This window comes from Amborella trichopoda, chromosome 12 (assembly GCF_054954075.1).
Source record: "Amborella trichopoda isolate Santa Cruz 75 chromosome 12, AtrichopodaSantaCruz75HAP2 v2.0, whole genome shotgun sequence".
NCBI lineage: Eukaryota > Viridiplantae > Streptophyta > Magnoliopsida > Amborellales > Amborellaceae > Amborella > Amborella trichopoda.
In genome coordinates, this window is record NC_142347.1 from 23,520,251 (window position 1) to 23,532,326 (window position 12,076).

The 12,076-nt window shown below is 33.4% G+C and overlaps 1 pseudogene; it reads left to right on the forward strand.

The window, feature by feature from the left end:
* Positions 1 to 1,704: 1,704 nt before the first annotated feature.
* On the forward strand, positions 1,705 to 4,075 carry LOC148779496 (uncharacterized; annotated as a pseudogene).
* Positions 4,076 to 12,076: the final 8,001 nt, after the last annotated feature.

Consider the following 12,076-nt stretch of genomic DNA (forward strand, 5'->3'; position numbering starts at 1 on the left):
CTTTAGTCGCCCTTGCTATCGATCAGGTCAGTCTTATGATTCTTGTTATCTCTTTATAATGGATAATTCAGAAAATAACTTCAGCATGAAACATACTATTGCCCCTTTGATTAGATTTAATTATCTTGCTTGGTTGAAAGCTATTTCTCGTTCTCTCTTTGGAAAATCTAAACTTGGACACATAACACGAAAGAAAATCATGAATATTGATTTCAAAACTTCTGAAAATAGTGTTGAGAAATCTTTTCTGGTTGCAAATAATGAAAAATATGAAACAGAAAACCCTCAAAATAGAGGTAGAGGTATAGTCGCTAACAATTATCATGATGGTAGAATGGGTCGTAGTAACAGAGGATATCCTAGGTGTGATCACTACAATAATATGGGACATATAAAGAATAGGTGTTGGGTATTCTACCCACACTTAAGGCACATTATTAACATGACAGCCAACAGATCTACCGCTTAGACCACAACCACTCAAACCCAGCACTGCAATTGTGATCATTAACATCAACTAAGTAACAACAATGGATCTTCCTCTACATAAGATCTGTCTTCTTCATTCCAGGACATAGGTAACCCTTACACTTTCACATCTTCTTGTGACATTTTTCCTTGGATAATAGACAATAATGAAACTTACAATATCTCTTCAACTTAAACAATAATGAAAATATAAACCCTGTGGCTATTGCTAATAGCTCCTTAATTCTTGTCCATGGTGTTGGTAAAACCAAATTCTTTTCAAAGTCTCATAACTCTGAAGTTCTGTTTATGTCATCATTTCCCCTAACAAGATGTCTGCTAGTAGAATTACTCAAAACATGAATTACGATGTTGTTTTTTCTCTTGACTTTGTGATTTTTCAGGACCGGGCCACATGGAGGAAGATTGGTGAATGAAGATTGTCTCATGGCCTCTATTTATTTAATCTGGAGAATAAGGCTTTGGTTGCCAGAGAAGATAATTTCGATATTAATAACTTGTGGCAATGGAGATTTGGGCATCCTTCAGATAAAGGTTTGAAAATTTTACTACCCTCTCGATCTTTATATTCTCATTCTTGTGAAATTTGTAAATTCTAAAAACAAAAAAGAGCTATGTTTAAGTATTCAATGCATGTTTCAAATGATCCCTTTTATTTGTTACATTTTGATGTGTGGGGACCAACCCGAGTTGATTGTTATGCTAGCTTTAAATATTTTGTTACTTTTATTGATGATTGGTCTCATACTACTTAGGTATCTTTATTGAAATTCTTAAGGATAAATCTCCCTTTGAAATTTTGGGGAAATGAGAACACTTTAGAAAGCCAAGTGGCTCCAACGGGTCCATTACAAAGGAAGTTAAGATCTAACGTTTGGGAGGATTTTACCTTAGAAACTAAAGATAGTTCTAGTAAAGCCAGGTGTAAACATTGTAATAACGTCTTTGTGGCAAATAATACTGATGGGGAAAACCACCTTAATCGTAATATTAGGAACTGTATTGGCCATCCACATTAGGATTTGCACCAGTCATTGGCTAGAGACTTTGAAACATTTAAGTTTGACTAAGAAATTAGTCGTACAGTACTTGCAAAGATGATAATTATTCAAGAGTACCTATTTTGTCTGGTTGAACCCTACTTTTAGAAAATTGGTTAAGTCCATTCAACCCAAGTTTAATATAATAGGACAAACTACAATAAAGAATGATTGCATGACTATATATCAAGACGAAAAAAAAATGATCTTTGATATTCTAGAGAGATCTAATAGTCGAGTGAGTCTTACCATTGTCCTTTTGAATTCATATTAATCTCTTGGATATATGTGTCTCACAGAACATTACATAGATAGTGATTGGATTTTAAGAAAAAGAATCATAAATTCCAAGTTGGTACCATATCCGCACTTAAGTTTAGTTATATTTGATGCAATTGAATGATGTATTTTTTATTGGAATTTGAAGGATAAATTGTGTATTGTTACTATGGATAATTGTACTATTAATGATGTTGTTGTTAAAAATTTTAAAGAGAATTTATCTAAAAAGCTTTTACTTGGAGGAAATTGCTTTCTAATGAGATGTTGTGTACACATTTTGAACATTATAGTACAAGCAAGGTTAAAAGTAATATAAAGTATTACTGAAAGAGTGCGTGAGATTGTTACATATGTTAAGGCATATCCATTTCTCATGCAAGTATTTAATGAAATTGCACAATAGTTAAGAGTACCAAGTAAAAGGGTTTATGTCATGGAGTTCCCACAATGTGGAACTCCATATTTGACATGCTTCAAAGTGCACTAACCTCTAAAGAGGTATTTGCTCGATATGCAGATAGTAATCATTATGATAGTGCTTCATCTGCAGATGATTGAAATAAAACTGAAGTAATTTGTAAGTTCTTGAAGTCTTTTTAGGGAACTACAAATTTATTTTCTAGAAGCATCCTGCAGCACATATTTACTTTTAGGGCATTCAAGATATGTTGATGGAAGAAGGTAATATTCAAGATGAAACCATAACATTGATAATTTGACAATGGCAATAGCAACAATTTTGGATCCTAAATCTAAGTTAAAGTTTGTAGAGTATTGTTTTTTAACAGGATATAGTGATGGTGATGAAAGTAAGGTGAAACTCAACTTTGTTTGGGATATTCTCTATTGTTTATATGAGAAGTATGTGGGTTTCACACAATCAACTAATTCTAATATAGAAAATGAACAAAGTAATATTGGGAGTTCTAGCTCTTTGGTTGATAGAGGTACAAAGGCGGTCCATTTAAACTTTAACCAATTCCTCAACGAACCTCAGTTGCTTGTACCAAAAAATCAGATTTGGATCATTATTTAGAGGATGAATTGGTTCCTCGAGATGAAGATGGGGCTGTTGGCATCTTATGTTGGTGGAAACTTAATGCATCAAAATATCATATTTTGTCTAAATTGGATCGAGATATTCTAGCAATTATGTTGTCCACTGTCCCTTCAGTGTCGGCCTTTAGCACAAGTGGCCAAGTACTCGATTAGTATCATAGTTCTTTGTATCTAGCTACAGAGGCACTCAAGATTGGCTCCATGGTTACTGCCCTAAAGGTAAATAGATATTCTTTGCCTTTAAGTGTTGGTCTTATTTATATCTTTATTATGCATTTTAGTTATGATAATTACCAATTGATATTTATGTACACGTCGAGAGCTCATCATGTATTGACCAACAGATAGATGGATGATTGCTTTTGGTGTGAGTATTCTTGTCTAATTCTTCCTTTTCTCTATTCATGTAATTATTTAAGTTTACCATTCATTTGAAATCACTTCAATGACTATTTTATGTATCTTGCTTGTCCTTTATTTGTATAATTGTCAAGGTAGGGGTATTCTGCAAGAGGAGGGCATAATTGTCCCCTTTCTCTACCAATTTGATTATTATATGAATTATTTTGCTTTTAGCATGACCGAATATACGCATTATGTAATTAGTTTCTCATATGTTCTTCTCACCATGCAGCTTTTTTTCCATGTGCTTTGAATTCTAGAAACTGGCTTATTTGATTCATCATTTGGGTCTTCATGAATTGTAGTGATATGCTGTAGAAATCTAGCTACTCACTTACTATATCTATGAGCAGCTGATCTTTATTCTTGCACTTTGACTCAATATCATGGTTTATAATAGTCCATAGTCCTGTTTAGTGGATACCATTCATGAGCTTTTTACATCAGCATGCATGGTGGAGTTGTTCAATTGGAAAGAGTGTCTGCTCAAAGAGCCATGAAGTACCTGGGTCCAAAAATTTTCATCTTGTGATGTATTTTGATAAATCTTGATGAAAATGATGAACATGATAGATAAAGGCTTTTACAGACAGTTCAAGATGTATGCAGTGATGGCACCTCAAATAGGGAAACAAGTGATTTTGCCATCTTCATGAGTTATTTTCTCATTGTATAAGTTCTTGATTTTATTTGCTTTACATTCAGCGGTGGAATGCTCATTTAGATTGTTCTTCCTTCTTCAGGTTGTTGCCTTTCAGGCTGCGATGAAAATTATGCCTTTACAGGATATACACTTTGGGTAGGAGCTTCTTCCTCACTTTGTATTGTGGGATCGGTTTTCTTCTTGTTATTAGTACTGCAAAATCTGAAATATGTACTTTTCAGATTTCCTTGAGATGCATATGTCATAATGACATAAGAGATTCAAACTAATAATTATGGGTTTTGGGCTTAGAAATCCTTCAGCATTTGTTGCATGGATAGTCCTTTTAAAAAGTTATATCTTCTGATAATTTTCTGATCATATTGGATTCTTTTCCCTTAATTAACCTTTTTTTTTTTCCTATTTGCCTTGAATTTAGGTGATGGAATCACATTAAGCTATCAAGCGGGACACTTCGGGCATAGCTAAAGCCATCATCTTATCATTTCAAAAGATTGGGGTGTCATTTGAGATGGATCAAGTACCTCAGGACAAGAGTGTGGCCAAAATTTCTAATTGCTTGATGAATATTGTGATATCATTGTACACAGGAATATGATATTAATTACCTGAAAAAAAAGATCTATCATTGTATACATGGAATACGATATCAATTACTTGAAAATGAAGCTCTTATCGTTTTCTTTGTGCCCACACATTTCTTTGTTCATTTTTTTCATTGATATACATCTACTCGTTTAAGAATCAAGAAAGCAAAGATCAACGTGTTGTAGCTTTTGCAATTTGCAGTTTTTATTGTGAACAATGTTCATAATGTATTTACTGTTATTTGTTTTTGAATACTCATTCCTTATAGTACAGTTCTTCATCATGTAGTTAGGCTTCAATACATTGAATTGAGGCTTTTATGCAATTGTTAGATATATAAGACTAGTATTATAGTGTAGTTAGCCCTACCTTAAGATATGATGCAATTTGGATCTAGCTGAGGTCTGAATCCTTTTCATATTGGGAGTCTTGAATGATGTGAACATATCTCTTTCTATATTGAAAGTAGTAGACCCATCTATCGATGAACCATTGCATAGTATTGTGTGCTGTGGGCAGGGGTTCCTTTAATTGACTAACAGGACGTTGTGGGTAATTGTTTTGGTGATTATTGAGTGTTTAAGTACAATTTTTGTGCCAGAGACTGAGGTTTTTTTTTAAAAGATTGTCTATGATTTAAACATGTTCACACTATGTTTATATCTCTTAATGCCGATGTTTGTGCACTTGGGGTTATAATTGTGAAGCTTCTTACTAATAAAAGCAAGGTGATATTAATATCTGGCCGTTTGAGAGCTACTTATCACATTGTTTTGGTTCAATTATGTACAAATGATGGGAGAGGGGCCTGTTGCTATGCTGCACATGTTGTGGGTTCAATGGAGTTCTTAAGAGATGGATGAGTTGCTTGTCTTCTTTGAGGTGTGTCATTTTTCATTAATAGGTTGCTAATATTAGATCATTCCTTGAAGATCACGATTTTTCAGTTAATAATGAGATAATATGAAAGGTGTTCGAAAGAATACTTATGTTTTTATGTTTATCAAGGATTAAGTTGTCTTATAGTTCCTGACGAGTTAGTAACACTTTCATAGTCAGTTGTGTAATTTTGCTGACTCATTTGTGAAAGAAAGACTAATGTGATCTTGTTGGGGGATATTTTTTTTATGGTCAAGCTTTCTAAGCTTTCCCTACAACATAAAACTTATGTACTTCTCCTTGTCCAACCATCTATTCTGAATGGAGGGCTAAGATTGCCCTAATCACAATGTTACGTCTCCACACTATTTTGTTTTCTTTGTTTTTCTATAAACTATTTTGACTCCAAATTTTGTACGTCCAATCCTCTATTAAACTTGTACAAGCTAAAAATTTATAAAAAAAATTATAATCAATAAAATGACCAAAATACCCCTAAAAGTTTCAAGGGGTATTTTGGTCATTATATTTTATTGAAAATTTATTTTTAATATTTTTTATAGGTGAGCCCCAATGAGAAGATGGCATGTACCAAATTCTATATTTATAAAATTTGTATAAAAAAGCTAAAAATAAAATACTTTGGAATGTCAGATCAAGATCAAATAGTGAGTAGCTCTCTTGATCAAAATTGGACGGCTGGATGGTAGGACAAGCATAGATCTTTTATGTTGCATTGGGAAATATAAAAACCATTCCCATTTTTTATTTTTTTCTTTTCATCCCTTTTTCTTTTTATTTTCTTTTGGTAAATATCACTTACAAGTAGTCTTATTTATAGTTAGCAAGTCTTTGTTTAAAGCATGATTTTTTCAAAAAATCTCAGATTTAAAATCCATTTAGAACTCCAACTATTTCAAAATATTTTCAAAAAATCGTGTTTTTCCCATGGAACTGATGTAAACCCGTATTTTGTATTTTTAAATTTTTTTTAAAAAAAACTTGTTCCTTATAACTTTCTTCATTAAATTAATATATATTGAATTTGTATTTAAAGAATAGTAAATTAATAGTAATAGTAAATTAAGAATCTTTATTTAAAGTAAAAATTCCATAAAATGTTTCACCATTAATTTCCCTTTAAAAAAGTTTACAAAAAATTACAAACAATATATTCCCTAAAAAACAAGATATCAAAACAATCGTATATCGCAAAATTATATGCAGAGTAAGAGACTAACCCAATGATTTTTTTTTTTTATTCTTTAAACCCAGTGCATCCTTATAAAGAGCATTTGTGTGAGATTAGAATTTGTTTAAATATTTTGTATACTAAAGATTTCAGCAGCGAGGAATGCAACATGGGATTCTAATTTGTTTAAACATTTTCTTCCTTTCTTTATATATTGAAAAGAATGATTAATTGTATTTTTTAAAATTTTTATTGCATTGGTGTAGATAACATAGTATTTGGGCCTATATTTTGGTTTAGTTAATTGCTCTCCTATACTGAGGGTTTTTTTGTGTTTTTTTTTCTTCTTCAAACAATAATCCTATCTCTTAGTTTACAGTTCTTGTTATCTACTAATATAGTTCTTTTGTTAAGTATTATTTATATTTCATTTTACATTCTAAATAAATATGTGATATGTTTCGTTTTATGACAACAGAGTAAGCATTGTTGTTAGTCTTATTGAAAGTTTGGACAATAAATTGTCAAGTATCACTCTAACGAAACTAGGGAAGGTCATAAAATTATTGTTCAATGGCTTTAATGTTTTTATACAATAACTGCAAATCATAATCCTATATTATGTCATCTTTACATATCTGATTTTTTCACTCCATTTTTTCAAACAAATCTGTAATATTCATGACTTTACAACTTACCTCATTTTTTGGCGATTCATATTTTTTACGCGATTTTTTCCACCAACTTTTTAAAACAAAATCGATTCATTACCGATGTTTTAGCTTGCCGACTTTTTATTATTCCCCAACTTGCTAACTATGGTCTCTCTTGCTTCAAAAAATATAAAACTAGCAAACCTAAGATCCTAAAAACCTTGATGTCACTAAACTAATTTTCTTTAATCAAAGAAAATAACAATAATTCTTATGCTTGATAATATAAAGACATTTAAAGAGAGTGTCGCAGATTACCTCAACCAGGCTTATTACACCACACACTGAGTCACCGCCATCTAATGGTGTAGGATAAATTATCAACCTTAATCTCAACCAGGAAAGCATGTTTAGGCCAAACCTTGTAATGGAAAACTGAACTCCTTTATCCCAAATCTCAAGCCCTTAACTGAATCTCCTTAGCAACTTAGTTTAAGAGATATGCTTCTCTTTTCTACCATAACTCTAGAGTCTAAAACCCCAATGAGAGATGAGAGATCATGAGAGAGTTGAGAGGACCACCATGAGAGAGATACCAAAGATGATAGAGTGGGATGTGATCCTTTGGGTCTCTTGAGAGAGGATAATTTTTCTTAAGAGAGAGAGATAAACTAAGTGGGGTGTGCCACTTTGTGGGACATGAGAGAGATGAGAATTAGGTATAAGAGATAAGGTGTAAGGATTTGGGTAGGGATCAATCCCTTTTTATAGTGCTTGAACAAGATTAGGGTTTTTTAGGGTTTCCCTTAACTTGTCTCTTCATGTGAGATTGAATATGACCCATTGATCTTGGGTAATTTTTGATATGAGATATTTGAGCCCTCCATTCTATAGATGGGTCATCAACATTATAGAAGATTTTAAAGCTTTCATCAGCCATTTCTAAACCATTCTCCCATCAATAGAAATTAAATTAAATAATTCTATTCATAACATTGTGCGTACCAAAATTATGCATATGCCTTCTCATGCTTCTAGAAAATCCATTCCGTGCTTACTAAGGGCAAAGGCTTTCCAAAACATCACAAAACGTTTTCTTCAAGTCAAAGCTTGATCCAACAATATTGGAAAGCTCCTTAGAGTGGAGTGTGCCACCCTAGATGTCATTCATGGGCCCCACCCACATTACAATGGTGGGCACATATGCTTATGTGGGCCTCCCATGCAAAAATAAATTAATTAAAAAAATTATATGATATTTAGAAATTCATAAAATTCAATATAAATAATTAAATATACCTCAAATCAATATCTTTGTTTTTATAAAAAATTTGATAAATAAAATATCTAGAGATTTAGAAAAATTCAAATCATAATTTTAAAAATCTATATCATTAAAAAAAATATAATTAAATTCATTAAATGAGAAAATGATCCATATGGTCTAGGAATTAAATAAATAAACACTAGGGCACTCCACCTTCATCTGTGGACTACGGTCGAAACTTGCTTTATCGAATCGACCTAGTGTTTCCCAAGACCCAGAGTCCATGTAGGAGCTCATTAGTGGGTCATCAAAATTCGACTAATGAGCCAAACAGTCGTAAGCCCATTTTGTGAATTTCAGGTTCTCTTCTAGAGGCAAACCAAAGCCACCTAGACATGATGTGACCACTACTCCTATGGCGAATAGGGGTATCTCTCGCACATGTATCAGCTTTACCTTGAAATGATGTTTGCTTTCCCGAAACGACTATCATATATGCATGCCCCGTCTTTGAAGGCTACCATCACACACAAGGGTCACACAATCCCTCGACTATCTCATCCGAGCATACTCCGACCTCATCAAAGGATGACCTATTAGAAACCTTATCGGGTAGTTTTATATGTCCAGGTAACATAGGTTTTTCTCAACTGATTGGTCTAGCTCGTCAAGATTAGTCCGGCATCAGCAAACATCGTTTGCTTAGTATGGTCCATAAAGAACCACACTCCCACTGAGTTTATATTCCATCATATCAAAATGTTTATTACATGCACTCATAAAGCCTTTACTGGCCACACTCACCCAATATCTCCCACTTAGCCTTTGAAGGTCTTACATTCTTTCTTCCTCACTTTTTCTCATCCCCATCTCTCTTACATGTCTTACAAAAACATTAGTGACAATCTCCTTTGTCAAAGGATCTGCAATCATCAGATATGTGGATATATAGTTAATCTTGATCTTTCTCAATCTCACCTCATTCCTCTGGTGATAGAAATATGGTTTTATATGCTTGGAGTTCTTATGGAATTGTGGCTTCTTTGACACACATATCACCGCCATGTTGTCACAAAAAATCCTTATTGCCTCATAATGTAGGGGGTGCAAGTCGATTAAGAAATTTTTTAATCCATACAGCCTCCTTGGCAGTCAAACAACATGTCGCGTACTCTGCCTCTATGGTGGACAATGTCATCACATTCTATTTCTTTGAATTCCAAGAAATTGTACCCTCTTCAAGCATGAACACATATTCAGATGTAGAGTTCGCATCATTTGGATCAGTGAGATAGCTTGCATCGGTAGGAATATCTAAGCAAATAAAAACAAATGTGGGACTGCAGCAGCTCGCACTTAGTTATTGCATATACAACATATACATTCTTAACATTTTTATGCAATAAGTCAATACCCTTTGGTTTCACAATATGCAAAACCTTCCTGAACCACAAAGGTTCAACAACACTAGTCATCTCAATAGTGAATCCATGTAAACCAAGTTATCTAAGCCCAGCAAGATGGCCTTCCTACAGCATTCCCTATGGTTCAAGCTCTTAGGTAATCGTGGATTCAAAATAACGAGAAACATGAGTCAAGGCATATAGGTATTTAAAAACCAGTGCATGATAGTTTTTCTCGCAATTTTATAAATCCCTTCAAGACACAATGTTTTTCTCTTTAATTAAAAAGCTATTGACCAAGTATATACATATTCACAAGCAATAGTTAGATAATAGTATGGTGGTTTAGAATGATTTTCCATAAAGACTTAGTGGACTTCGCAAGACTATGTGGTTTTCTCAAAACTATATTCATAGACTTAGGTTTTTATCAAATTATCCAACTTAATTTAAAATTTATATTTAGCCTTCATTAATCATTTTACGGCATTCACCTTTAATTTCCTACCAAGTCAAGTTCATGGCCACAAAAGAAAATCGTAAAGACCATTTTATAATTTTGTCCAAAATAAACCATGATTAAATAATGGTTATCAAAATTTTGACAAAATACTTCCTTTTGGTAAATATGAAGATTTTATCAAGAGATCATCATCACATGTAACACATCATATTATTGGACATTATTGGGATGATGGTCACTAAAACCGAGTTCCATTAGAACGCTCACTTCGTGCTTATATATTTGAATGAGCCACACCCATCTCTCATGTTTCATCCTTAGGGTTCAAAGTCCTTGATCAAATCATATCTCCATGTGTATTATTACCTTAAGTAGTTCATACTCTAGCACAGGGAGACACTAAAATGCAGGGTATTTATAAATCGACTCTTTCAAATTTGTTAACAGCTATCATTTAATGTCCATATACTCCATACATATTCATCCATAGACTCCATACATATTCATAAAACAATTAGCCAAAATATAACCAAAGCAAATTGAACATAAAATAAAAAGTTATTGAATCTTCTTTCCCTATACGACCTTACCATATAATGTGAGATAGATTCCATACCTCAAAACAATGTAGTGTGGTACTTGGGTGTTTCTTTATTCATTGCTTTTACTTGTTTGACAAGCTTTTGTGATCTTAGAAGGGCATGCAACTGATGGAAAATATATTGCTGTAAGGACCCAAAATTTTCTGCCATTTTGTGGTGCGCTAACGAGTCGTCAACACGAGGACGCTGCTAAGCACGACGCTGCAGAGCACGACGCTATCGAGCGCGACGCTGTTGAGCGTGATGCTGCCGAGCGCGACACTGCCAAGTGCGATGCTGTCAAGCACGATAGTCCAAGGAAACTTCTCTCTCATGATTTCTTGCATGTTTCTTGTGTACCATGTGGCACATGCATGCCCCGTGTGTTCCAATTGTCAGTTGTATGCTGTCACCCCCTTTCTTTTGCTTATTTATACCCCCCACTCCCCCCCCCTTCACACCCCTCCATGTGTTTTTCCTTCTCTCACCCACATCCTCCCTCTCTATACTTAAAGCCTTAAGCCTGAACCCATCCTTGGAGCTCGGCCTTTTGAAGGGAACCTATGTGGGGAACCTTAGAGTCTCTTTTGGTGCATGTAAGTAGATCTAGCTTCCATGTTTATGTTTTATACATGTCTACTTAGTTGATCAAGTATTAAATTCTAGCATGAACAAGAATATGATTGTGAATATATGGGTGTGGATGTATAAAATCTTACTAGAATGTGTTATGTTTCTCCAGAACTATGACTCCCATTTGTGTAATCAATTGAGTATCGAAAACATCTCTGTTGATTATGAAATTTTTTGAGAAAGTGTCTCTTTGAATCTATTTTAAGATGAAAAAGATCTCTTATCAATATCTATTATAGTTAGAAAGTTATGAGCTATTTTTAGAAGTAAGCCAAGATTATAAAATGAATTTTCAGGAACTTTGTGTTTTTGTATAGAACTATTCACTGACAAAAATATATCAGAATGAGGTCAAACTACTTCTATTTTAAAAATGGTTTTGGAACCATAATAAAATTCCATATGGATTGGAAATTATGCTCATTCTTCTATAAGGATGTTACATTCGAATTTCTATTGTGATCATAGGAATTTTCAGAAC